The following is a 26,044-nucleotide window of genomic DNA, read 5'->3' as shown; positions in this document are numbered from 1 at the left end:
ATTACGACACATGAAGGATGTTTTCTTCATACGTTTCCGGAAACCAAAAACTCCAGAGGAAAAAATGTGAAGACCGAATCAACTTGCGCGGACTTTTACACCAGCTCGGCGAATCCATTCACGTTTCATATGCAGTAAACATTATGTTGGGTTGGCATGGTCTTTCAGAGGACAAAGAGGTAAGCCATTTTTATATTTTTAACTTATTTTTTTAGCGTAACGTTGTGGCGTACTGCTTCTATCTGACAATGAATGACCTGAAATAAATTACAATTGTATCTGACTGCCACTTGTACCGTTTCTGTTATATATATATTTATATATATACATAAAAAACAACTTTAAAGAAGTGGAAATAAATTATTGGATTAAGGTGTGTTATCAATGAAAAAATTAAAAGGGTTCGTTGGCTGTCACTGAGTAGCATTTGCGATCGCTACACAAAGCTAACTAAATTACCCCCAAGAACGGTAAGAGACGTAGGACAACCAGAGGATATATAAGAAAGACAGGTCTGATGGTAAAGGATAGCTTGTTGAAACAGGAGAATGTCATTGTCAGTCGCATCCATAAAAAAGCTAAAGCTATGCTTAGGTCGGCTCGTTTTTTTCGTCTTTTTCAGCCTTCGGCACTAAAGCCATCTCTTTAACTGAACATTTTTATGTTCTGCCACATCTTTGCCAGTGAATTTGGCACATTTTCGGAGAGATTTGGTAGGTTTAACTCTGTAAACATCTCCTTCGTACACGATTTCCATTCATTTCCTATTAGGGAAAAACGGTGACTTGTCCTTACTTAGCAACAGTAGCTAATGTCATGAATATTAATGAGCGGAAGTGACGTGTTACTTGCGGTACGCCATTGAACGAGCTTGAGTAGCTGATTGGCTGAAACACACGAGGGGTGGAACATGCCACAACCAGCAAATGAACGTGAACAAAAGGCGGGCCAGCAGTAGGATGGCTGGCTCTGATTGGTGCAGAAACAAGTTAATGGTGACACAACAGGTGCGATACATGTAACGAAAGGGATTTTACACACGTCAATACGAAATGTATATGTTTTTAAAGATTTTTTTTTTCTATATTTGTTGTCGATAGTTTTAAAAATGCATGATTCAAATCAACGGTGATGACGTGAACAACCAGCATCGGACGAGAAGCTGATTGGCCAAAACGCGATGGGAGTAACAAGTGACCAGGTGACAGTAATTAAGGACGCCAACTTTGCTCCTCGTTGAATGACGACTGTTTCCTCCAAACAAAATCGGAAACAGAAGGTAAAACTGCTTTCTTGCTAAGTTTTCACTTGTATCTACAGTTAGCACAAACGCGAAGGCAGCAAAACACACAAAAAAAGCGCTCATTTAAAACCGAACACGTCCCGAATGTCCAAAACGGAGGCAACAAACAATTCAAATTTACGCTGCAAAACCTTCAGTTCGGATGAGGAAACATTCCAAAACTCATCATAACTGAATTTTTTCCCAAGCGTTTTCCTTTTAACGAAGTCCGTAATCAACATTCCACTATCAAGCTGATATCTTTCATTCAACGTTGACACCCGCTTTTGATGTGTCATCACGTTTGCATTCTTGATGAATGTTGTTGCATCGTTGAAATCCTGTCAAAACCTCAACGGTATTTCAAGTAATGATAATATTGGAACAACGCTGAATTAATGTCATGATTTCCATCATTTTCAACCTATTAATGCTGTAAAATAGTCCTATATTTAGAGGTCCTGCTTTATTTACAAAGTCTGACGAATAAAATATTATGCGTAAATAATAACATAAAGGAAAATTGCATTCACAGTTAATTCATTTCATGGAATTCGAGCAGATCTCATGGATTAAAGTGGGGGAAAAATTTGCAATATAAAAAAAAAAACTGTCAAGCAGAGACTAAACATTTTGGGGTGGCATAATATTGTTTAATAATAATTTAGTTTGCACAAACTAAATTCTACTTTTCAATCATATTTCCCAGTCACGCATAAATCAACTGTTTGTCAATACAGTGGTATGAAAAAGTATCTGAACCTTTTGGAATTTCTGCATAACATCACCATGTGATCTATCTTTGTAGAAATCACATAGATCAGGGGTCCCCAAACTACGGCCCGCCTCCACATTTGGTCCGGCCCCCTGAACTTTTTTTTTTTTTTTCCCCAATACCGTTATTTATTTCCTGTCTTTTTTCTGTGAAGAACCTTGAGAGGGTTATTTGTTATTATCTATTTAATTAATAGTGTTATTATATTTTGGGCTGTTAAACTTTTGAATTCATTCTTGAATGTATGATTGCAAGTAGTCCAGGCCCTGAGGCAGCAAACAGCCCCAAATCATGATGCCCCCTCCACCATGCTTCACGGTGGGGATGAAGTGTTGATGTTGGTGAGCTGTTCCCTTTTTCCTCCACACATGCCATTGTGTGTTACTCTCAAACAATTCAACTTTGGTTTCTTCAGTCCACAAAATATTTTGCAAAACTTCTGTGGAGTGTCCAAGTGCCTTTTTGCGAACATTAACAAACAAACAATGTTTTTTTTTTCTTGTTTGGACGGCAGTGGCTTCCTCATTGGAGTCTTCCCATGAACACCATTCCGTATTTTCATCTGTGTGTCTAAAAAGCGCAGAATACTCAGAAAGGTAAAAAAAAAAACCCTAGCGTGTCTGCAAAAGACTTGCAAAAATCACTGGCACAATCCAATATCTCTGTGCACACATCAACTAGATGTAAAGCTATGGCCAAGAATGGTGTTCATGGGAGGAATCCACAGAAAACATTGTTGCTCGTTAAATGTTTGCAAAATGGCACTTGGAAACTCCAAAGACATTTTGGCAAAAATATTTTGTGGACTGATGAAACCAAAGTTGAATTGTTTGGGAGTAACACATAATGTCATGTGTGGAGGAAAAATGGAACAGCTCACCAACATCAACACCTTATCCCCACCGTGAAGCATGGTGGAGGGAGCATCATGATTTAGGGCTGTTTTGCTGTGTCAGGGCCTGGACAAATTGCAATCATTAACGGAAGAATGAATTCAAAAGTTTACCAAGATGTTTTGCAGGAAAACCTGAGCCCGTCTGTCAGACATTTGAAGCTAAAAAGAGGATGAATGCTGCAACAAGACAAAGATCCAAAACACATAAGTAAATCAACTTCAGAATGGTTTCAGAATAACAAAATGCACGTTCCGGAGTGGCCAAGTCAAAGTCCAGACTTCAACCTCAATGAGATGCTGTGGCATGACCTAAAGACAGCGATTTATGCCAGACATCCGATGAATCTGACTGAGCTACAGCAGTTTTGGAGAGAAGAATGGGCCCAAATTAGTCCTGATTGATGTGCCAGACTGATGTCCAGCTACAGGAAGTGTCTGGTTTAAGTTATTACTGCCAATATAATAAATGTGATGGTTCACATACTTATTTTTCCCCTTTCTGCCATTGTTTGCATACTATCCTGATTAAAATATGAAAACCTATAACTGTTTGGGTGGTTTCAGTCAAAGCAGACAGTTTTTTTTTTCCATCTATGTGATTTTGACAAAGAGTCATCACATGGTGATGTTATGCAGAAATTCCAAAAGGTTTTATTTTTCCACCTTCTGTCAATGTTTGCATTCTGTCCTCTTTAAAATATGAAAAGTTATAAATGTTTGGGTGGTTTTAGTTAAAGCAGTTTTTTTCATCTGTGTGATTTTGACAAAGATCACATTTGATGGTGATTTTATACAATTTTTATGAAAATCCAAAAGGTTCAGATACTTTTTTATACCACTGTACATTTAATTGTCAGCGTTTTAAAAATAACTTGTTGTTGAATTGATTTTAAAAAGCTTAAACAATTGTTTTTGAACGCGTCACACGGTGGAAGATGCCAAGGTCACATTTTATTTCTTTATTTTGTTAATGGTGTAACAAAAGCCAGCTTTTGGTGCGGCTAGACAAACTCCCCATTAATGATTGTAACGGGATCAAGCCACTTAACATGTCAAGACAAATAGGCGTCTCAGTCATTGCATGCTTGCCGTGATGGACAGGTAGCACTCGCATGGCAACTTGATCACTTAACAGCAAACTAGGTTCAATTACAATCTTTTTAATTTTTCTCTCTGCTAGGACGGTCGAGTCTTCATTACTGTTGCATTAAATCATTGACCTTTTCATGGGTGTCGTGCCGTGATGAGAGCGGGAGACTTTTCTCTGTAGATGTCATTAGAGGTGGAGAAATGTACTTGTCATGAAAAAATGAATTGACGTCATGTACTGTGCTTGTTTTTCCATTCCACAGGACCTGGCATTTTGTAAAGACTGAAATTTTAGGCAGACGCAGAAGACAGCAGCACATTATTACTCAGGTAAGGACTCATAGATTTTTTTTTTTTTTTTTTTTTTAAAACAATTGATCAACAACTAGTTGCAGTCTTCAACAATACACAATCAGAAAGCCGCTTCCTAAAAGTTGTCTCCTGTCCTATTTGTCCTCTTGTTTCTGCCCTCTCTACTGTCCGTTACACACAAACGCACGTACTCGCCCCTACCGCCCTGACAAGTTACATGATGAACGCATCCGCAGTGATTTATAATAACTCACTGTGGAGCGATACCATTTCGGGGGAGGAAATTGAACAAACAGGCCGCTGTTATCTGTCACCAGACGCCCGAGTTCAAGTTCAAGAAGCTGCCTGTCAAGTACAATTGACTGCACAGCTGATATATTAGACCTTAATGGCAGCCCAGAGAGAGAGGGGAAAAAAAAAGGTTCTTAACGATTGCCTTTGCCGGCCATGTGAAGGTCTCCATGGAGGGTGAGACTTTATTGATGAGTCGGCATTCTAGTGTTTGAGTGGAACAGATGGAAAATCACCAAAACTAGGCATGTTCTGGTTTTCAATGTTTTGTAGTTGCCGATAGCCCCTTGTAGGAACCTGATTGCAGTGGTACCTCTACATACAAATTTGATTCGTTCTTCGAACTGGTTTGTAAGTCGAAATTGTCGAATGTCGAGTGTGATTTTTGCCTGAGAATACATCATAATTTGAGTACCGTATTTTTCGGACTACAAGTCGCTCCTGAGTATAAGTCGATCCAGCCATAAAATGCCCAACGAAGAGAAAAAAAACATATACAAGTCACACCGGAGTATAAGTCGAATTTTGGGGGGAAATTTACTTGATAAAATCCAACACATAGAACAGACATGTCATCTTGAAAGGCAATTTAATATAAAAATACAACAGAGAACAACATGCTAAATAAATGTACAGTGTACAGTGCATGAACAACGAAATGTGAATATACTGTCCTACGCTACAGCCTGTCCTGGCTATACAGCGAACTCCCAAAAGACAATGCTGGACGTCCGTATAATTTGCTGAATCAATTTGGTCCTCGATAGAAAACAGGTTCGCATCAACGTAAATAAATGATAATTAGGTACTATTAGTAATAAGTAACAGGTTAGCATGCGTTCGCTATCATTAGCACATCGTTCAAACAACCACACAACTGGCTCTAAGTGTCCGATCGCGGGTGGAAAACACACAACAACAACAGAAAAGATGATACACGCAGGCGTTGCCTCTGTAGAGATGATTTCAAAGCATAAACAATGAAAGTAGGTTCGCATCCGTCTATTCTCTGTAGCTAACTCGCTCACTCACTCACTCACTCAGAGCTACGTAGCTGTCCGTCTTCTTCTGGCGTGTCACGTAAACAAGTGCGAGAGCGCCCTTACGTGGGCGTGAAAGCGCCACAAACTAAATGCATCCATTTCAAGATAAAAAAAAGTCAATAATACAATTGAACATACACTGCCAAAGGCAGAACGCGAACGTGGCCATAGCTATAAAGAGTTATTCAGATAACTATAGCATAAGAACATGCTAACAACTTTACAAAACCATCAGTGTCACTGCAAAACACCAAAATAATATGTGAAATTATATCATAATGTGTTAATAATTCCACACATAAGTCGCTCCTGAGTATAAGTCACACCCCCAGCCAAAATATGAAAAAAAACGCCACTTATAGTCCGAAAAATACGGTAATTTGTGCCGCAGCCCTAATCCCTACGTTAAATCCTTCATAAGTACTGCAGGTACAATTACCAGAGGTGGGTAGAGTAGCGTTACTTCAAATTATCACAGTCATTTTCGCACTATAAGGCGCAACTGACTAGAACTGAAGCGAAAACTCGAGCAACTCGAGTAACTCGAGTTTAAAAACTGATCCGAGTAATTTTATTCACCTCAAGGAATCGTTTAATTTTGCCAGCTCTAAGCATCACGTTTTGCCCGGACTACTTTTAATGCGGGACAAAGCGCTGACGTCATGTACGTGGAGGAAGAAGCAATAAAAAAAAACAAAAACGTATGCAGCCGACAGCCGCTACAATCTACGCCGACCTTGCAAAAAAAAAAACTACGCCCGCATGACGCTAGTGTGGTAGCAGGTAGTGTCCGATGCATCTCATAGATATCGCATGCATTTAGGACTAGATGCGAAAATACACTCGGCCGCGTCTGGGCAGCGTTAGTAAACAGCCGACATCTTTAAGCAGACTTCTCATCGCTAATAAATATAACGTTACTGTCACTCGCTCACGTAACGTTAGCCCTTCGGAGGGCTAGGTTTCTATTGATTATGACCACTGTCGATGCGTGGCTAATGTGTCTTGCATACAGGCTTTATTTAATCTGTAAAAAGACAGCGCTGTAGAGTGATGAGGGTGTAAAATTAAAACATAATATAGCTGTCAGTTTTAGCTCAGTAGTCATTGCTGAATAAAACACCAAGTAGCACTGGTCCCCAATGTGCTCCAATACAGCAGGTATCATCTATTATTTTAAACACTGCAAAAACTCAAAATCCTATCAGGAGTTAGAGTTTAGACTAACTTAAAACTTAACTAGAACTTAAAAATAGCTTGACACAAATGGAAATTCAATTGAAACACGTGGGAAAAACACGTAGCTTTCAAGTGATGCGTGTTATCAAGCGTAATTACATTTTTAGGTAAGAAGTATGTTTTTTTAATAAGATCTAGAAGTTTTTTTGAGTGAAAGCAGTGAATTTTTTTTCTAGTCTCATCTGAGATGCAATTGTTGGCTGTTTTCAATAATGTACATTGAAAATAAAGACATTGATTGACTGAAAATGGTTCAATTTTGGGTTGAATGTCTTTTTTTTTGGTCATGTATATTTATAATTGCTCTTTACCTAAAAAAAAAAAAAAATGTTTTATCCGATTACTCGATTAATCGATAGAATTTTCAGTCGATTATTAAAATATTCGATAGCTAATATATATTTCTGTCTCCATTCATGTACCCGTGTATAATGCACACCATGATTTTACAAGTTGATTTTGTGGGAAAAAAGTGCGCGTTATATTTGGGAAATTACGGTACATCATAACTCGATTCATTTGTTCCGCAGCCCTAAACCCTACGCTAAATCCTTCATAAGTACTGCAGCTACAATTACCAGAGGTGGGTAGAGTAGCCCAAATTTTCACTCAAGTCAGAGTAGCGTCACTTAAATAAAAAGGGCTGCAGCTATGGATTATTTTAGTAGTCGATTAATCGATGAACTAGTTAGTTCAAATAATCGAGGAATCTGATAAGGAACATGAAAATTTAAAATACTTGAGCTGAACCTCAAACTGTATAAAAAAAATAAATAAATAAAGATCAATGTACAACAAAAGAACAATTGGCTAACTTACGTAGCAATAGTCCACTAGCTTAAATGCTATAAAACGCTAATTTTTTTTATTTTTACAATGCTCTTAACAAATGGTTTAGGCACATATTCCCATAGAAAGTGGCTAAATATACCTATACACTTAATTAAGAATGCATTAAAAACAAAACATAAGCTCAAACAAAAACTTAGCTTATGCTGGTCTCAACGGGGAGCAGCTGGATTCAAGCCATGTGAAATTAGTTGTCATATTCAATGTTGCCACTAGAGGGAAGTGTATCCACCCAAATCAATAAAAATGCACTTTCAAAACAAACCATGACACCACTTTAATGAAACAAATACCGAATTTTTTGGAGTATAAGTCGCGTTTTTTTTCATATTTTGGCTGGGGGTGCGACTTATACTCAGGAGCGACTTATGTGTGGAATTATTAACACATTATGATATAATTTCACATGTTATTTTGGTGTTTTGCAGTGACACTGATGGTTTTGTAAAGTTGTTAGCATGTTCTTATGCTATAGTTATCTGAATAACTCTTTATAGCTATGGCCACGTTCTGCCTTTGGCAGTGTATGTTCAATTGTATTATTGACTTTTTTATCTTGAAATGGATGCATTTAGTTTGTGGCGCTTTCACGCCCACGTGAGGGCGCACTCGCACTTGTTTACGTGACACGCTAGAAGAAGACGGACAGCTACGTAGCTCTGTGTGAGTGAGTGGGCGAGTTAGCTAGAGAGAATAGACGGATGCGAACCTACTTTCATTGTTTATGCTTTAAAATCATCTCTACAGAGGCAACGCCTGCGTGTATCATCTTTTCTGTTGTTGTTGTTGTGTTTTCCACCCGCGATCGGACACTTAGAGCCAGTTGTGTGGTTGTTTGAACGATGTGCTAATGATAGCGAACGCATGCTAACCTGTTGCTTATTACTAATAGTACCTAATTATCATTTATTTACGTTGATGCGAACCTGTTTTCTATCGAGGACCAACTTGATTCAGCAAATTATACGGACGTCCAGCATTGTCTTTTGGGAGTTCGCTGTATAGCCAGGACAGGCCGTAGCGTAGGACAGTATATTCACATTTCGTTGTTCATGCACTGTACACTGTACATTTATTTAGCTTGTTCTGTATTGTATTTTTATATTAAATTGCCTTTCAAGATGACATGTCTGTTTTATGTGTTGGATTTTATCAAGTAAATTTCCCCCCAAAAATCGACTTATACTCCGGTGTGACTTGTATATGTTTTTTTTCTCTTCGTTGGGCATTTTATGGCTGGATCGACTTATACTCAGGAGCGACTTGTAGTCCGAAAAATATGGTACTCGAAGCAGCAAAATTTATTTCAAATCTTTTTTTCGAATCGAATCACTCGAGATAATCCATTAATCATTGCAGCACTAGTGGTTAGCCTCATGTTTACCAATAATGCATTAGATTCAGGTTTTTCTTCCATGTCAATGCACTAGCGCTTTGTCATTTGTTGAAAACACATTCAGTTTGAAGCTAAGCTGTTTGGAGTGGAATAAATAGAAGAACATGTCTTTATATATTTTATTGCGTGAAGCCAGTTCTTGAAAGTTATCTGCTTGACAAACTGGGATTATATTAGAACTAATTAGGCAGTTTGGGACTGCGTCATTCCAACTTTGCCAACCGGAGAGCCTCGGGAGACACTGATTGTACTTGGCGAATAATTAGCAGTCGGAGAAATAACATGACAGCTGTGTTGTGGTAAGAAAATGAGCACTTATTTTTTTTCTTTTTTGCTCAAAACCAAGCAAATAAAGTGGTAACTGCCTTAATTAACATCATTATAGTGGTTGTTAGCATTGGCTGTTTCTAATATTTTGCCACTTGATTTCACAAGATTGTGTACTAAATGTCGTGTAAGTAATTAAATGGATAACAAACATCTTATTTACACATTCACTCGGGTAAATTGGAACATATGGCGATTGAACGGATGCAAGAAAATTTGTGTTTTGGCCCTCTAACGAGAATATCCCCGGAATCGATCCGCCGCCATTAAGAGCAAGAATCCGGGCATTTTAAGTGCATCACAACACGTCGTCTTTCAAACAGTAGACGCCGCAAGACATGTGGCTGAAGCTAGAATCCTAATTATTCCCCCCCGAGAAAGTTCTCTGTCAACACGCCGCTCACAGCTGGGAAGCGCAGGCAAACATTTCACGGCGCGATGGAGGGGAAGACTTCCGCACGCTTAATGTCGGCGGCGGGAGGAGAACAAGACCTAAAGTTGAGGCATGGACTGCGTTTGCTGGAATGTGCGCCTTCCTAAAATATATATTTTTCTAAAACCCGATTTCAAATGGACACGCTAGAGCTGCCGGATTCCGAGCGATAAAGCCGAGCGCAACCCTACCCGCCAGTTCTTACGCGTTGAATCAATTATCCAAACGCAACATCAGATGCTATAAAAGTGTATTGATCCCTGTAGGGGCATCAAGCAAGAGTGATGCTATTTGGCGTGAGGGCAAACGAGAACATGAGCGTAAAAATAACACCCCGTTATAGCGGCGAGAGGCAACTGGCAGGGAGCGAGAGTATTAGCGGCCCGCTTGGGGAAATGCGTCACCGACCAAATTAAGCAAAACAAACATCTTTAGGTTGACGTGTAGAGTTTACGGTGGCACCGTTGTTTATTTGGAGCTCTTGTCAAGTTGTCGTTTTAAAAATTTGTCAGTTCATTACACATACGGTCAGTGGTGTTACCAGGATGCCAGGTGAGGGTGGGCATTAGTCTTACCTGGGGGGGGCCAAAAAAAAAAAAAAAAAAAGCTACAATGCTCAACCCAGCGTAGCACCTTAAAAAAGGTTTTGTTTTCTCCTTGAGATAACTTGTTGTGATTTGGTCTAAACAAATAACAGTTGATTTGATTTGATTTGACTTAGAATACATTCATAACTAAAGAGTATGGACATGCAGGTGACAATGTTTTTTTTGGTAACCTATTGTGGTTCCTCGGTTTCATTATTATTATTATTAGAGCTGGGAATCTTTGGGCACCTAACGATTCGATTACGATTACGATTCAGATGGTCCGATTCGATTCTAAAACGATTATTGATGCACCCCCCCCTTTTTTTTTTTTTTTTTTTTTTAAATATTTTGCACATTTGTTCCAAAATTGTTCAAAAATACTCTCAGGCTAAACCAAACTACTATTTCAGTATCAAGTTAAAATATAGCAGTAAGCAAATATACAAAAATAACATTAAATAAAAAACTCCAGTCCCCATTCTGTATCAGCAGCTTTAAACTACATTCAATTAATTTAATGTTGTGAATCAACCGTTAAAGTTGTTAAAATTTCTCCCGTTAATCCATAATTTCCCTTTTGTCAACTTTCGACATGTGAAAGTTTTAAAACTATTTTAAAGATAGATTCAAGTCAATATTTTACCGATTTAGGAGTATTTTAGATAAAAAGTTAATTAGGTTTGCTTGGAAGGTTCGCTACAACAGCCTTGCAGAGAAATGTACTGCTTTAAGATGGCGGCCGTTTACTACGTCTGCATCTAGCTTTTTGTAGATGTGCTGCAAACGCTACCGCTACCGTAGTGCATCTAGTCTTATATAAATGATATCTACCGTAACATTATGTGGATGACGTACTTTTGTAGCAGCTTCAGGTATGTTGTTGTGTTTTTTTATCTCGTGGCATGAGTTGAGCTAGAGCCGTGAGTTGAGCATTGGCATTACCCGAGGGGCCGGGTAATGAGAAGCATGATGTTTAGCTACTCTCGCTCTGTTGCTCATTGACCGCGCGGCGCGCTGAGTGTGTTGTACTTCCGCTTTACTTGGCATATTTCAATAATCGGAATTTGGATGTTTGTGAATCGTTCTCGAATCTTCCACGGCCGAATCGCGAATAATCTAAGAATCGGAAATTTTGCACACCTCTAATTATTATTATAATATACTGTATAAAGGGCTGTCAAATGATTGAAATTTTTAATCGTAATTCAAACCATCTATAAAATATGCCATATTTTTCTGTAAATTATTGTTGGAATGGAATAAGACACAAGATGGATATATACATTCAACATACGGTACATAAGTATTGTATTTGTTTATTATAACAATGAATCAACAAGATGGCATTAACATTCTGTTAAAAAGATCCATGGATAGAAAGACTTGTAGTTCTTAAAAGATAAATGTTATTACAAGTTATAGAAGTTTTATATTAAAACCCCTCTTATTGTTTTCGTGTTAATAAAATTTGTAAAATTTTCAATCAAAAAATAAACTAGTAGCCCACCATTGTTGATGAATAATTACGCAATGCCCATGGGTGCTGAAGCCCATAAAATCAGTCGCACCCAAGCGCCAGCAGAGGGCGCCAAAACTAAAAAAAAACACAAGTAACAAGTGGACATTAGACTTTGCTGCCATTTTAATCTGTTTGAGCGGGGCATGTGCGTTAATTTCGTCAAATATTTTAACGTGATTAATTGAAAAAATTAACGCCCGTTAACGCGATAATTTTGACAGCCCTATATATAATATTTTTTGTTCCGCAGCCCCTTTAAGCTCAATTTGACCCCCTTAGAATGCTTCAAAGTGCACCAAAATTGGCAGGCAGGTCAAGACAGGTACAATCTTTGATACCGTGTAAAGACAAATTCCAAATACACTATGTAGCGCCCCCTAGCATTCATTATTTTTCCCGCCGATGCTTTGAGCCCTACTTTGACCCCCTCAGAATGCTTCAAAACTCACCAAACTCAACAGGCAGGTGAACACTGGTGAAAACTTTGATAAAATGTTTAAAAAAAAAAAAAATGTGTAAATGTTTTTAGTGCCCCCTAGGAACAAAACCAACATTTCATTTCATTTTTTTAAAATATATTTTTTTAAGGTGAGAGAGGAGGTAACAACGTAAAGGTTAAAACTTAGAACACATCAGCACTATATGAGTGGAATACCATACGCGGTGCCCAGACTGCCGTTAGTAGTACATTACATCCAGTTTTCTTTGGTGCAGAGCGTGTCCGTGGGTGGGAACTGCGGCTCATAGTCAGGTGCACCTTATAGTGTGAAAATTATGGTAAATGCCCTAGTGTGTTCCAAGCACTAGTGAAATGCCACATTTCTAAACGAGTCAAACACAAACATTTGAATCATTCCATATACCTATTTATTCTAACCACCGATTATAGAACATAATGCAAAGGAAAATAGAAAACTAATATATCTTCCTTCTCTTTGAAGATGTGCCTATCACCTATCTTTGTGAGAGGAAAAACGCGAGGAGACTTGAGCTCTTTCGGCGAAGACGTCAAATCCGCTGTAACGACAACACCATCGTGCCTGTGCAGTCCGTCATACTGCGACACCTGAATTGAAACGACATCAACAATAGGCCAAAAAGAGCGGAAAATCGCGTTACTGAAGCATGATGGGAAAGATTACGACCAATAGGGCAACAGGATGTTATGGTGCAACATTTAAAAGCAGAAAGCAGGAAGTACATAAGTATCCAAATTAGGGCTGCAGCTATCGATTATTTTTAAATTTGCTAATTTGCATCGAAAAAGTTCGCTAGTTTATATGCTATAAAATGCTATTTTCTTTTTTTTTTTTAAGCAGCTCTTAACTAATCGTTCAAACACATATTGCCACAAAAAACTGCTAAATATACTTCTAAATAATAAATGCAGAAACAAAGTATCTGACATAGCCATCAACATGACTTGAAAGCACAGATTTTAATCTCGCTCCGTTTTTATTTGGCAACGATTGATGTTTTCCCCACTAAAGGGTACTCATACTCATTGGATGAATAATGAATTCTTCATAGATATGGACGTAAACAGTCTCGATTCATGGTAAAAAGCAAAAAAAAAACCAAAAAAAAAAACGTGCAGTTAGCATTTATTTTACGTAAATATGTCGGAGTACAATCTGTCAGTCAGTGTGGCAACCGCCATATGTAAACAGCTTTCCTGGTCAAAATTCTTGTGAATAAATGCTTAAATTCCTGAATTCTTTATAGATAGGGACGTGAAACAGAATCGATTCTTGGTTAAAAGCAAAAAACCCGTGCAGTTAGCATTTATTTTATGTAAATATGTCGAAGAATGATGCGAGTCTATTAGACAATGTGGCGGCAGCCTTACAGCAGAGAGATTTTGACATTGAAAATTCTTGTGAAAGAACAAAAAATATAACAATTACCTTGAATCCTCGAACAAATCACTCCTGAGACAATCCTTCCTGTTTGCATGTGGTAGAGCTTTCTTACTTTTTCCACATAATTCCTGGGTTGGATCGCTACATGTGTCGCTGCGACCAACTGCGAAGAACTGAAGCTGATTGTGGGATGGCCACCTACCTGAAGGCGTGGCGCAGTGAAGGTCAAATATGACCCGTCAATATCATTATGAAGTCTGTGTGGTTATGTAATATGCTATGGTACAGTGTAATAATAATAATAGTTCTTGGATAACTTTGTGCTGAGAATAATAATAGCATTGTTAAAAACAAAACAAAAAAACATCTTAAGCGGTTCTTCATAATGTTTCTCATTGAGTAGTCTTTTCACAGTACTTTTTTACTTGTACTTGATTTCATTTTTTGGATGACTTACTTTTACTCAAGTAATATTCTTTTGAAGTAACGCTACTGAGTCGAATTTTTGGCTACTCTACCCATAGGCGGAGTTTGACTTTTGGGGCAGAGGGGGTACAACATGTTGATGACCCCAAAACGCAGTGTCAGCAATAAAATTAACTTACAAGAATATTTATAATAATAAGTTGACAATGAGCGTTTTTTGTTTCCCATCATTCTTGAGGGAAATTCTAAATCAGGCTGCTTAGGCAATACTTTTCGCCAAGCTGGTCATCCAATGATTATGGTATGCCCGCCGGTGTCGTGCCAATGTAGTTACCCCAGTCAAAAATTGTATCCCCTGGGCAGAGCCATAAAGAGGTAGATTTGTGTCTTTATTATTCAATCCAAAAAAGTTGCTTCAATAAAAATATATATTTTCAACCCCCCAAAAAAGTCGTTTAAATAAAATAAAAAAAGTGTTTGAATACAAAAATAAATTTTTAACTAAATAAAATACACGTGAAAGCTATGTTTGATTGATTTTTTTTTTTTCCTTTTTTTTTGATTGAAGCAACTTTTTTTGATTGAAATAATGTTGAGTTTGGGCCATATTTTGGCTTGGACAATTTTGTCTTTATTATTCAATCAAAAAATAAGTTGCTTCAAAAATATATATTTTCAAAATAAAAAATCACTTCAATCAAACAAGAACATTTTCAATAATGGAAAAAGTTTTTGAATGTGAAAAAATACTTGAGATTGAAAAATTTGCATTTGAACACTTAATTTTTCATTGAAAAAGTTTTCATTGATTGAAGCACTCCTTTTTGTGTTTGGGCCATATTATGAGTAGGACATTTGTGTCTAAATCATTTAATTCCCAAAAAGTTGCTTCAGTCAAAGAAATATTTTAAATCAAAGAAAAAATCATTTGGGGAGAAAAAAAAAAATATATATATATATATATATATATATATATATATACACATATCAGAGGTTGTCTGTCATTTTGACTGACAGGGTCATAAAAATCCGGTCATAATCTATTTTTACCCATCACTTAAATTTTTAAAATGATAATGATGACATATTCAATAGTATTTAGTTTTCATTCATTTTTAATTAATATTGTAACGCTTGCTTGGCGGCGAAAAATTAGACACGGAAGTCGTGGTATTTTTCTCCCCCTTTATACTCTGCTTACCGCCAACAACAACAAAACAGCAACTCCGCCCCCAAAGAAAAAGAGGCAACTATATAGAACCCCATCACCAACGTCACACAATGATCTTAATTGTGGTTGTCAGCCCAAAATCTTCTAAATATATATTAAATGCATCTTACCAGATATAAAATGACTACTACATGGTCTGTGGTGATCGTTTGGTGCCCAGATTTCTTGTCGAATTACAGCAGTCCATCTCGCTCTCCTCTTCGGGTCTCTCAGAATACGGTACAACTTCAAGTCTCTCCGTCTATCTTCTCTGTTACTGCAACCAACCGCCACACATGCCTTCACCATTTTGATGATTAATGTTAACGAGCAGAAAAACAGGCCGTAATAGGAGGCATGTACGTAGCGGTAATGTGTACACACGACGACCTGACACACAATATGGCGGCTCCAGTCGGGGGGGCGGAGTTGTGACATCATGTGATTGGGGTCTATACACAGGCGGCAATCTAGTCCACCAATTGGGTGACGCGCTGGCACACCGGGTGCACCAATAAGAACCTCGCGTTGATGTGTCAATCACGGTGCCGCCGCCAGACCCCGGTGACGCTCCAATATTCTGACAGAATAGCCAACGACGTCATGCATTAAGAGAGACAATAGCTAATTAATATGCTCACTCGCCACCCTGTGGTCTGGGGTGTGAATTGCAACCAGTCAAAATGACGGACGGACTTCAGTTTTTTCCGTCACCATTTTAAAAAACCGGTCAACGACGGAAAATATTCGGTTGACGCGACCCCTGATATATATATATATATATATATATATATATATTTTTAATTATATGCATAGTAAATGACCGTCTAAGTTGCTAGTCACATGATCTGTTCGAAAAATAATTTTGACCCATTATAAAAAAATATTTTTTTGTTCATTTCATTTTTTAATAAATTTTATGCATAGCAAATGACCCTCTAAGTTGCTAGTCACATATCTGTTCGAAAAATAATTTTGACCATAATAAAAAATTATTTTTTGTTCATTTCATTTGTTTTTGTTGCAGTTTAATTGCTTTACAACTTATATATATATATATATATACACACACACACACACACACACACACAGGAAAGTCAATTACATGCAATGACACTTTTCGCCCCCCCCCCCTCACCCCCCCTTAAAATCAGCTTATGACTACCCACCTCTGGGTGCGACTTATACTCTGGATCAAGGAAGTAGATTTGGTCTCAACATTGGTAGGGGACGATATGGCATAACCTCCATGTACACTTTTTGCTTTGGACGCCACATTCTTAATTATCACTACAAAATAAATCTGTTCTGATTTATACTTTTATGTATCTTGGTTCAGCCTACACCGTTCAATTCAAACCTTAGTTTTATTCACAAATATTCTGTGCAAGGCGTCGGTCAATTTCAACACATGCTGAATGATCCCGTGAAAAATAATGAAAATTGAACATTTTCATGAATTTTTTTAAACCCCTCCGGACGCCCCAGATGGGTTGTGAAAAGTGGACATGTCTGGGCAAAAAAGGACGTTTGGTCACGCTATACGAGCCCTCATGAATTTGGCTAGCAGAGTGCTAGCATATTAGCATAATCATGGCAAGCTTGAAGAACTTAGTGTGGATGTTTGTTCCTTTTAATAGGTCAAACCAGTCATTTCTCGTTGTAATTTGTTCTTCTGTAAAGGCAGCAACAGTCCCTAACCTATCGTGCTCGCATCATTGGACATTTATTGCCGTCAATGGCAGCTAATGTGTTGATAATTCGAACTAGCAACATTTTTCATATGTGCCGTGGTGGCTTTTCAACGCTGAACGCATGCTGCTCTTTTCCCATTTTCCCAGCGGTGCCTCTTATGCCACGCCTGAGTGGATCTGCATCCCAGAATCTCTCGAGGTCAGAGGTTGTCAGAGTAGCATCCGTCGCACCTGTACTGCACTGAGAGCCCCTGTTTATAATCTTTTTCCTCATGCGCGCTTGTCCCTTTAAGAGCAAACAAATCCAAGTCCCCCTCACTTCTATTTTTGCATTCCCGAGCCATGGATTATACGTCGGCGGCTCGAGGTCACGCCGATTGAGATGGAAATGAGTTTAGGACAGGCGGAACGGTGTCCGCTTGAACTCGTTGAGATTTGTTATTAAGATGATATTCACACTTCGTCCCTCCCAGAGTCATCAGTCAGTTATATAATCTCCCCCCTTTGCTTTCTCTTCTCCAAGCATAGCTAACCGGCGAGAAAAAAAAGTTTCATCTGCAACGAAGGTTGTCAGGAAATCATTTAAGCAAAAATAATTAGGCAAAATGCAGTTTGCAAGGTCAAAATGTGATGCTTTTTGTCACTTTTCAATGCGTTGTTAGGATTTCCTTGAACAACAGAAATGCAAATGTAGCGGTTTTTTAACAATATGTATAGAAACCTATTCAACATCGCAGTTTGTCCTTTGCTTAAATTTGTTGTTTTCATCATTTTCCGAGCGAGCGCCAATTCAAATATTGGATTTAATAGGGCAATATGAGTGTTATTATTCGCTTCCAAGAAGGGAAGCGGCACACATACAAGAGTAATTAGAAATCTGACATTCAAACTTTTGATTAGGTCTCATTATTGATCCAGAAGAACTCATTTTGCGCTCATTTGCTATTTTTTCTCATTTGCGCCGACATTGGTCTAACAATGTTTACCGAGTATGCTTTGTCTCTTCGAAAAAGCATCAATTCTTGATAATAGTGCTGAAATAATTCACTCAATTTTTGATAATAGTGCTGAAATAATTCACCCATTTGCCCGCATTACTGTTTGTTTACAACCTGATACTGTTTAACATTGTCGCAAAGTCATTTTCCTGGGGGAGGAGGTCCAAACTAAAATTGGCATGCTGACACAAAAATTGGTTTTATGCCCTTGAATTTACCTAATTTCTGAGAAAAATACCAAAACTAGTGATGTAAAAATCTAACAAAAGAATCAATATATTGTTTTAAAAAGGTGTCACTGGTTAAGAAACGGTACCAACAGGTTGCTACCAACATTTACTACCTGAATAGTGTCTGTTAAATCATTGGCCGCCATTGACGGCTGCATTGTTGGCGTGGCCTTTGAAGCTGACTGAGAGGAATCACAGACAAAGCGCTTTTACCGGTGAAAATTCTTGTGAATAAATGCTTAAATCCCTGAATTTCTTGATACATACGTCTCGATTCTTGGTTAAAAGCAAAAAACATGCAGTTAGCATTTATTTTGTGCAAATATGTCGAAGTATGATGCTCGTCTGTCAGTCAATGTGGATGCCGCCATATGTAAACAATGCTTTTCTGGTGAAAATTATCGTAAATAAATGCTTAAATCCCTGAATTCTTTTGATATAGACGTAAAACAGTCTCGATTCTTGGTTAAAAGCAAAAAACAAAACAAAAAAAAACAACGTGCAGTTAGCATTTATTTTACGTACAGTGGGGCAAGTAAGTATTTAGTTAACCACCAATTGTGCAAGTTCTCCTACTTGAAAAGATTAGAGAGGCCTGTAATTGTCAACATGGGTAAACATCAACCATGAGAGACAGAATGTGGGGGGAAAAAAACAGAAAATCACGTCATTTGATTTTTAAAGAATTTATTTCCAAATTAGTGGAAAATTAGTATTTGGTCACCTACAAACAAGCAACATTTCTGGCTGTCAAAGAGGTCTAACTTCTTCTAACGACGTCTCACGAGGCGCCACTCGTTACCTTTATTAATGGCACCTGTTTTAACTCATTATCAGTATAAAAGACACCTGTCCACAACCTCAGTCAGTCACATTCACAACTCCACTATGGCCAAGACCAAAGAGCTGTCGAAGGACACCAGAGACAAAGTTGTAGACCTGCACCCATCTGGGAAGACTGCAGTAGGTAAAATGCTTGGTGTAAAGAAATCAACTGTGGGAGCAATTATTAGAAAACGGAAGACATACAAGACCACTGATAATCTCCCTCGATCTGGGGCTCCATGCAAGATCTCATCCCGTGACGTCAAAATGATAACAAGATCGGTGAGCAAAAATCCCAGAACCACACGGAGGGACCTAGTGAATGACCTTAAGAGCGCTGGGACCACAGTAACAAAGGTTGAATGGAGCCATGTATCGAAAGATTTTGAGCAAAAATCTCCTTTTATCAGCAAGGGCATACAAGATGAGACGTGGCTGGGTCTTTCAGCATGACAATGATCCCAAACACACAGCCAGGGCAACAAAGGAGTGGCTTCGTAAGAAGCATTTCAAGGTCCTGGAGTGGCCTAGCCAGTCTCCAGGTCTCAACCCCATAGAAAATCTGCGGAGGGAGTTTAAAATCCGTGTTGCCCAACGACAGCCCCAAAACATCACTGCTCTAGAGGAGATCTGCATAGAGGAATGGGCCAAAATACCAGCAACAGTGTGTGAAAAGCTTGTGAAGAGTTACAGAAAACGTTTGGCCTCCGTTATTGCCAACAAAGGCGTTGGCGCTGGCGTGGCTCAGCGGTAGAGTCGTTGTCCCCCAACCCAGGGGTTGTGGGTTCAATTCTCTACCCTGATGAACTCGCCTAAGTATCCTTGAGCAAGATACTGAACCCCACATTGCTCTTGGTGCTGCGTCACCAGTAGGTAGATGGCACTGTAGTGTAAAGCGCTTTGAGCACCTTGAAAGGTGGAAAAGCGCTCTACAAGTATAACACCATTTACAAGTATAACACCACTTTTGGTATTGACCAAATACTTATTTTCCACCATGATTTGCAAATAAATTCTTTAAAAATCAAACAATGTGATTTTCTGTTTTTTTTTCCCCACATGGTTGAGGTTTACCCATGTTGACAATTACAGGCCTGTCTAATATTTTCAAGTGGGAGAACTTGCACAATTAGTGGTTGACTAAAGGTGATTTAGTGGTTGACTTATTTGCCCCACTGTATGATGCTAGTCTGTCAGGTAATTAGCGGCCGCCATATGTGAACAAAGAGCTTTTTCCGTTGAGAATTCTTGTGAATAAATGCTTAAATGCCTGAATTCTTTATCGATATGAACGTAAAACCGTCTCGATTCTTGGTTAAAAGCAAAAAAACATGAATTTAGCAGTTATTTTACGTAAATATTGCAAAGTATAATGCCAATGCTGTAGCCGCTAATTTCTCCCATTGATTTTTTTCACAACGAATCAAAATTCATGCATGGTACGAAAAATATAATAATTACCTTGAATCCTTGAAGAAAATCACTCCTGAGACAATCCTTCCGTTTTGTATGCGGTTCAGCTTTCGGAGTTTTTCAACCTAAATCCGGCGTTGGATCCCTGCACGTGTTGACTAACTGCGACCGACTGCGAATAACTGAAGCAAACTGCAGGACAGCCCCCTACTTGAAGGCATTGCGCAGTGGCTGACGGATGTGACCACCTTCAATACAATTATGAAGTCTATGCGCCGTCAATGGCACTGAAACCGGAGCATTCGTCGCCAGTCTTCCCGGTTTTGGGGTTTTTGGATCACTTTCCGTTTATTTCAAATCACTTATGATTCATTTTGAGCATTACCGGGTCATTTACTGTTCAGTAACCAAAAATCAACAGAAGGTGACCCTGAAATGCCCCAAAATCAACAGGAAATAACCTGAAATGCCCCAAACTTAACTCACTGCATTGGCTGCCACTGACGGCCATAGACGTCCAATTAGTTTGAATCGATTAACTCGAGTAACTGGATTAGAAAAAAAATTCGAATTAAATTTAGCTGTTTTCGAGTATTCGTTTAATTAAAGTGGTGTTGTAATGGTTTGTTTTGAAAGTGTTTCCATTTAGTTTTATTGATTTAGGTGGATACAGCGCCCTCTAATGGCAATAGTGAATATGATATAAGTCATGTCACATGGCTGGATCCAGCTGCTCCCTGTTAAGACCAACATAAGCTGAGCTTTTGTGTGAGCTAATGTTTTATTTCTTACGCATTCGTAATTTAGTTTGTAGGTATACAGTATTTAGCCATTTTTTTGTGGGAATATGCGTTTTAAACATTGGTTAAGAGCATTGTTAAAAAAGCAAACAAAACAAAAAAAACTAGCTTTTAAGCTAGCGGACTTTTGTTATGTAAGTTTAGATCGTCATTTAAACAAAAAAAATTTTTTTCGTTTGAGGCTCAGCTCAGGTATTTTAATTTTTTTGTGTTCCTTATCCAATTACTCGATTATTCGAACTAATTAGTTAATCGATTAATTGAGTACAAAAGTAATTGATAGTTGCAGCCTTAGAGTGAACTAATGAGAGTAAATTTTTGGGGCATTTCGGGTCATTTCCTGTTGATTTTCAGTCGCTTCCTGTTGAGTTTGGGTCATTTGCGGGTCACTCCCTGTTGGTTATGTGTGAATGTCCCTAAATAAATAGAAAGTGACTAAAATTCAACAGTAAGTAACCTGTAAATGTTCTAAAATGGACAGGGAGTAACCTGAAAATTAAAAATAGGATGTCTCACGCAGTCAACGGCAGCCGTTGAGCTAACGTAGACATTATTCTAATGGAAGTGACCCATAGATCTCCCAAAATCATGACCCTTATATCGCAAATCATGCCGTGAGCTGCCCAGAGGTTCCCACCCGTACTCAAAACCAACATTCTCACAATGAGATAAGAATTGAAACATGCTTATTGAGATGGACGACCTCATTTTGCCGGAGATGTTCTATCCAAGTTGCGTAAATTGCCGACTCGGGCTTTGTTTGCCACATGCAGCGGAGATTTTACATTAATCATCATGCAGCAAGACAACTTGGAGAACTTGTGGAATTAGCATCTATTAGCTTTAACGAAGCGATTCGACTTATAGGCGTTAGCCCTCTTTTGCCATCGCCCGTTTTCCACATATGCGATGATGATAAGAGCTCTTGCTGGGGCCTCGTGTCACAAGGCGCGTCGATATCAACAGAGAGGGAAGCGAGCGAGGATGACAAGCCGCCAAATGACTTTTTACCTGCAGCCGATTTGGAAGCGAAGACAAATAATGTAGACAAATGGGACGGCGGAGACGGCGCCTTGCCATGCGGTCGACCTTCAAACGCGCGCGCGTAATGCCTCTTTGTGATGGGGCTGTCAGACTCTTCACGCTTGGCCTTATTTAGCTCATCGCAAACACACTATTTGTTTCTCGACCCGTTGTGGAAAAGTCAATTTTAACCATCTGATTCCCCCCAAAAACTTCATTTACATGTTTTGTCTTCTTTTAATCTCACACTATGAATTTGGATTTCTCACTTCGATGCCACGCTACACTTCCTTGGACTTCCTGGACTTTTCCCAGACAGACAAGGGAAAATGCTGCTAATCAATTCTGCATGCGCTGATTAAATTTAAATCCAGAGGTCAAGAGCGCTCATTATTTGTAGTAAAATATTTAAATTAACTTAATATTTCATACAGCCGTATATGAATTCGTTCCAAAGGAAAATGTTTGCGTGGAGCATTAAGAGAAAGTGCATTTTTAATTTGTCTTCGCCTAGGTTTTTTGCATCCCAGGTTGCCTCGGTGTCACCGTGACTCATAGGGAGTAGATGTAACAGCTGCTGCTGCTAGAATAATAAACAAGTTTAGACCTAGATGCTACCAGAAGGTAAAACAAACATCTTTAGGTTGATGTGTGGAGTTTATGGCAGTGCCGTTATGTTTGTTTAGAGTTGTAGTCAAGTACCGTATTTTTCTGATGAAAAGTCGCACCAGCTAAAAACGCACAACCAGGAGGGGAAAAAAAAACATGTCACACTGGAGTATAAGTCGAATGTTGAGGAGGTCATTTTTTTTTAATCGCAGACCCAGCTCTAACATTATACATTATATTAGTTATGAAACAAAGTGCAAAATAGGTAAGTTAACTAGCTATCAATTATTTTAGTAGTTGATTAATCAGTGAGCTAGTGAGTTCGAATAATCCAGTCATCAGAATCGGAACATAAAAAATTGAAATACCTGAGCTGAGCCTCAATTGGTATAAAACAATATCAACTAGGCCTGCAAGCAGGACTGAACGGGCCCTCGCAGTTTGCTGCAACTCTGACGTCACGCAGGTCAGGGTGGTGGCAGATCGTCCCCCTCTCATCATCTCCTAAGGAACCCAACTTTCTCGGAACTCGCCTCTTTTTTTGTGATTAGAAAGATTCCCACACCAAGGAGAAAAAGCCCCTATTAAAGACTGTCCTACAAAAACAGGAGGCGCTACTGACCTGTGACGCCCTTATTCAAATACCAAAATGAATCTTCTAATTGGGTCAGTTCGACCAAGTGTGCTAAGTTTTATGGCTCTATAAGCTGCCTAAGTCCCTGAAAAAAAAAATCTACTTGCTTTTAATGGCGAGCAAAATGTCGTCACGGCAACAGACAGAGACGTGTGGACACTGGCCTTAAAATGTACTATTACAAAAGGTCTTGTAACTACAATGAACAATCTGAAAAGAACTGGACATGTACTGTATGTATAAGTAAAATGAGTGACTTTCTGTTACCACTAGTTGGCGCTGCAGAGTTGAAGCAAATGACCCCTCCAGGACCCTTGAGGGTACGACTCTTACCAATCATGGGAAATTTGGCGCAGATATGTTTTACAGTATATATGCCAAGTTATGACTGTTCAAAATTAGTGGCGAGAAGAAATGGCGTTGTCATTTTCACTTTCCTGTTTGGAGCCCTCTGCTCCAACCAAACCTCAATATTTTTCATCAGGCACCTGAACACATGTCTTAAGGCTCCCTTGATGCAGGTTTGAGATCAATTGATTTTTTCCCTTCCAGTAGCAGCCTGTCTTGAAAAATTGGGTGCTTCCTGTTCCCAGCAGGGGGTGCCAGGGATAATGGGTAATGTTTGAATGCAGTGGTGTTCAGGCTGGGATACCTCACGTACATGCCAGATATGAGAAGATAAGATCTTGGATCAGGGAGTTATGAGTCATTTACTGATATTGGTGTTTTGCCAAAAAATGGCCCACTTTGACACCCTGCCCACATCAGGCCCTTGAATGAAAACTCACCATTTTGAAAACTTAGCATCTTATGTCTCATGAACAGTCTTACCGATGTTGAGGAGGATCCAACTAAATAGGCACCAAGGTCTCAAATGTGCACCCTGTAAATGGATAAAAAATTCACATTCAATACAAAATACCCGATGTTCTGTTTGGTTTGTAACATGGGTGCAAGAGACATTTTGGAGCGGTTTTGCACAACGTATGGACACCCCAAATTTCATCGGTCTATGTTGAAAAATTCAAGGCGACGCCACCGAGCGATTTTGTTACGTTTTTTCGCAATGTTAGAAAATTATCAAAATTTACGCAAAGCCACCTGTATGTGCAAATTTTGGTGGGTTTATGCATATGTTAAAGCCTCCAAATTGGCCATTTTCATTTGCCATGAAGAAGAAATAATAATAATCCTTTGCATTCCAAGAGGGCTCTCACGCCAGTTAGTGCTCGGGCCCTAATGAGGATCTAATTACAACAAAACAACAATTGGCTAACTTACATCGCAAAAGTCCGCTAGTTTAAATGCTATAAAATGCAAACTTTTTTTTCAGTGCTCTTAATAAATCATTCAAACAGATATCCCCCCCCCCCCCCCCCCCCAATAAAACAGCTAAATATACCTATAAACTAAATTACGAATGCATTAAAAAAACATTAGCTCAAACAAAAACATAGCTTATTTGGGTCTTAACAGGGAGCAGCTGGATTCAGCCCTGTGAAATGAGTTATGTCATATTCGCTGTTACCACTAGAGGACAGTGTATCCACCCAAAGCAATAAAACTAAATGCAAACACTTTCAAAACAAGTCGCAGGCCCAACCAAACCATGAAAAAAAAAATTGTGACTTACTCAGGAAAATGGGGTAGGTTTCTAAAAATAAATTCACTGACACGAATAAGCCACATTTGACTCGAAGCCGCTAGGTGTGTGATCCTCTTGGTACTTTACGATACGATTTGTGATCCAAAGCTCACGATAACGATTATCTCACGATCTGGCGATGCAACAATTACATACATAAATAATGTACATACATAAATAATGTATATAATAAATAAATACATTGGTTGGAAAATCTATTTTAATTTTCATCCTTCTGCTTTAAGTTTATCACGAGTAGACGTCCAATCCTTTTGAACTGGGAGGGTGGCAGCGAACGAAACCCCTCCCACTACAAACGGGCCCCTCCCACTTCTGTTACCGTCAGTGGCAGCCAATGCCAGGCAACGAGGTAATTGGATCATTTACGGTAATTTCCTGTTGATTTTCTGTCAATTCCTGTTGATTTTGGGGCGTTTTATGGGTCACTTCCTGTTGATTTTGGGTTACAGAACAGGAAGCGACCCAGGTACTTCCCAAATTAATAGGCAGTGACTCAAACGCAACAGAAATTGACCTGTAAATGCCCCGAAATGTTCATTCGCCCTTCCTTGTCTTAATAGATTGGGCATCGAGCGCTGTCAATGGCAGCCATAGAGTTAACTGAGACACTACCA

The 26,044-nt window shown here is 38.8% G+C and overlaps 1 protein-coding gene across 2 annotated transcripts in view; it reads left to right on the top strand.

Moving 5' to 3' along the window:
* Window positions 1–1,205: 1,205 nt before the first annotated feature.
* The window catches only part of LOC130928701 (synapsin-3-like), a 383,502-nt gene continuing 358,663 nt past the window's right edge, over window positions 1,206–26,044 (top strand). The window contains exons 1-2 of one of the 2 annotated variants that reach the window (XM_057855415.1): window positions 1,206–1,279; window positions 4,305–4,371. The gene's annotated coding sequence lies outside the window, so the exon portion shown is untranslated. The remainder of the gene's footprint in view (window positions 1,280–4,304; window positions 4,372–26,044) is intronic. The other variant, XM_057855416.1, reaches the window with a different exon arrangement.

Source organism: Corythoichthys intestinalis, chromosome 13 (genome assembly GCF_030265065.1).
Source record: "Corythoichthys intestinalis isolate RoL2023-P3 chromosome 13, ASM3026506v1, whole genome shotgun sequence".
Lineage (NCBI taxonomy): Eukaryota > Metazoa > Chordata > Actinopteri > Syngnathiformes > Syngnathidae > Corythoichthys > Corythoichthys intestinalis.
The sequence above is the reverse complement of the archived record's forward strand: the minus strand, read 5'-3'. Positions and strand labels throughout refer to the sequence as shown.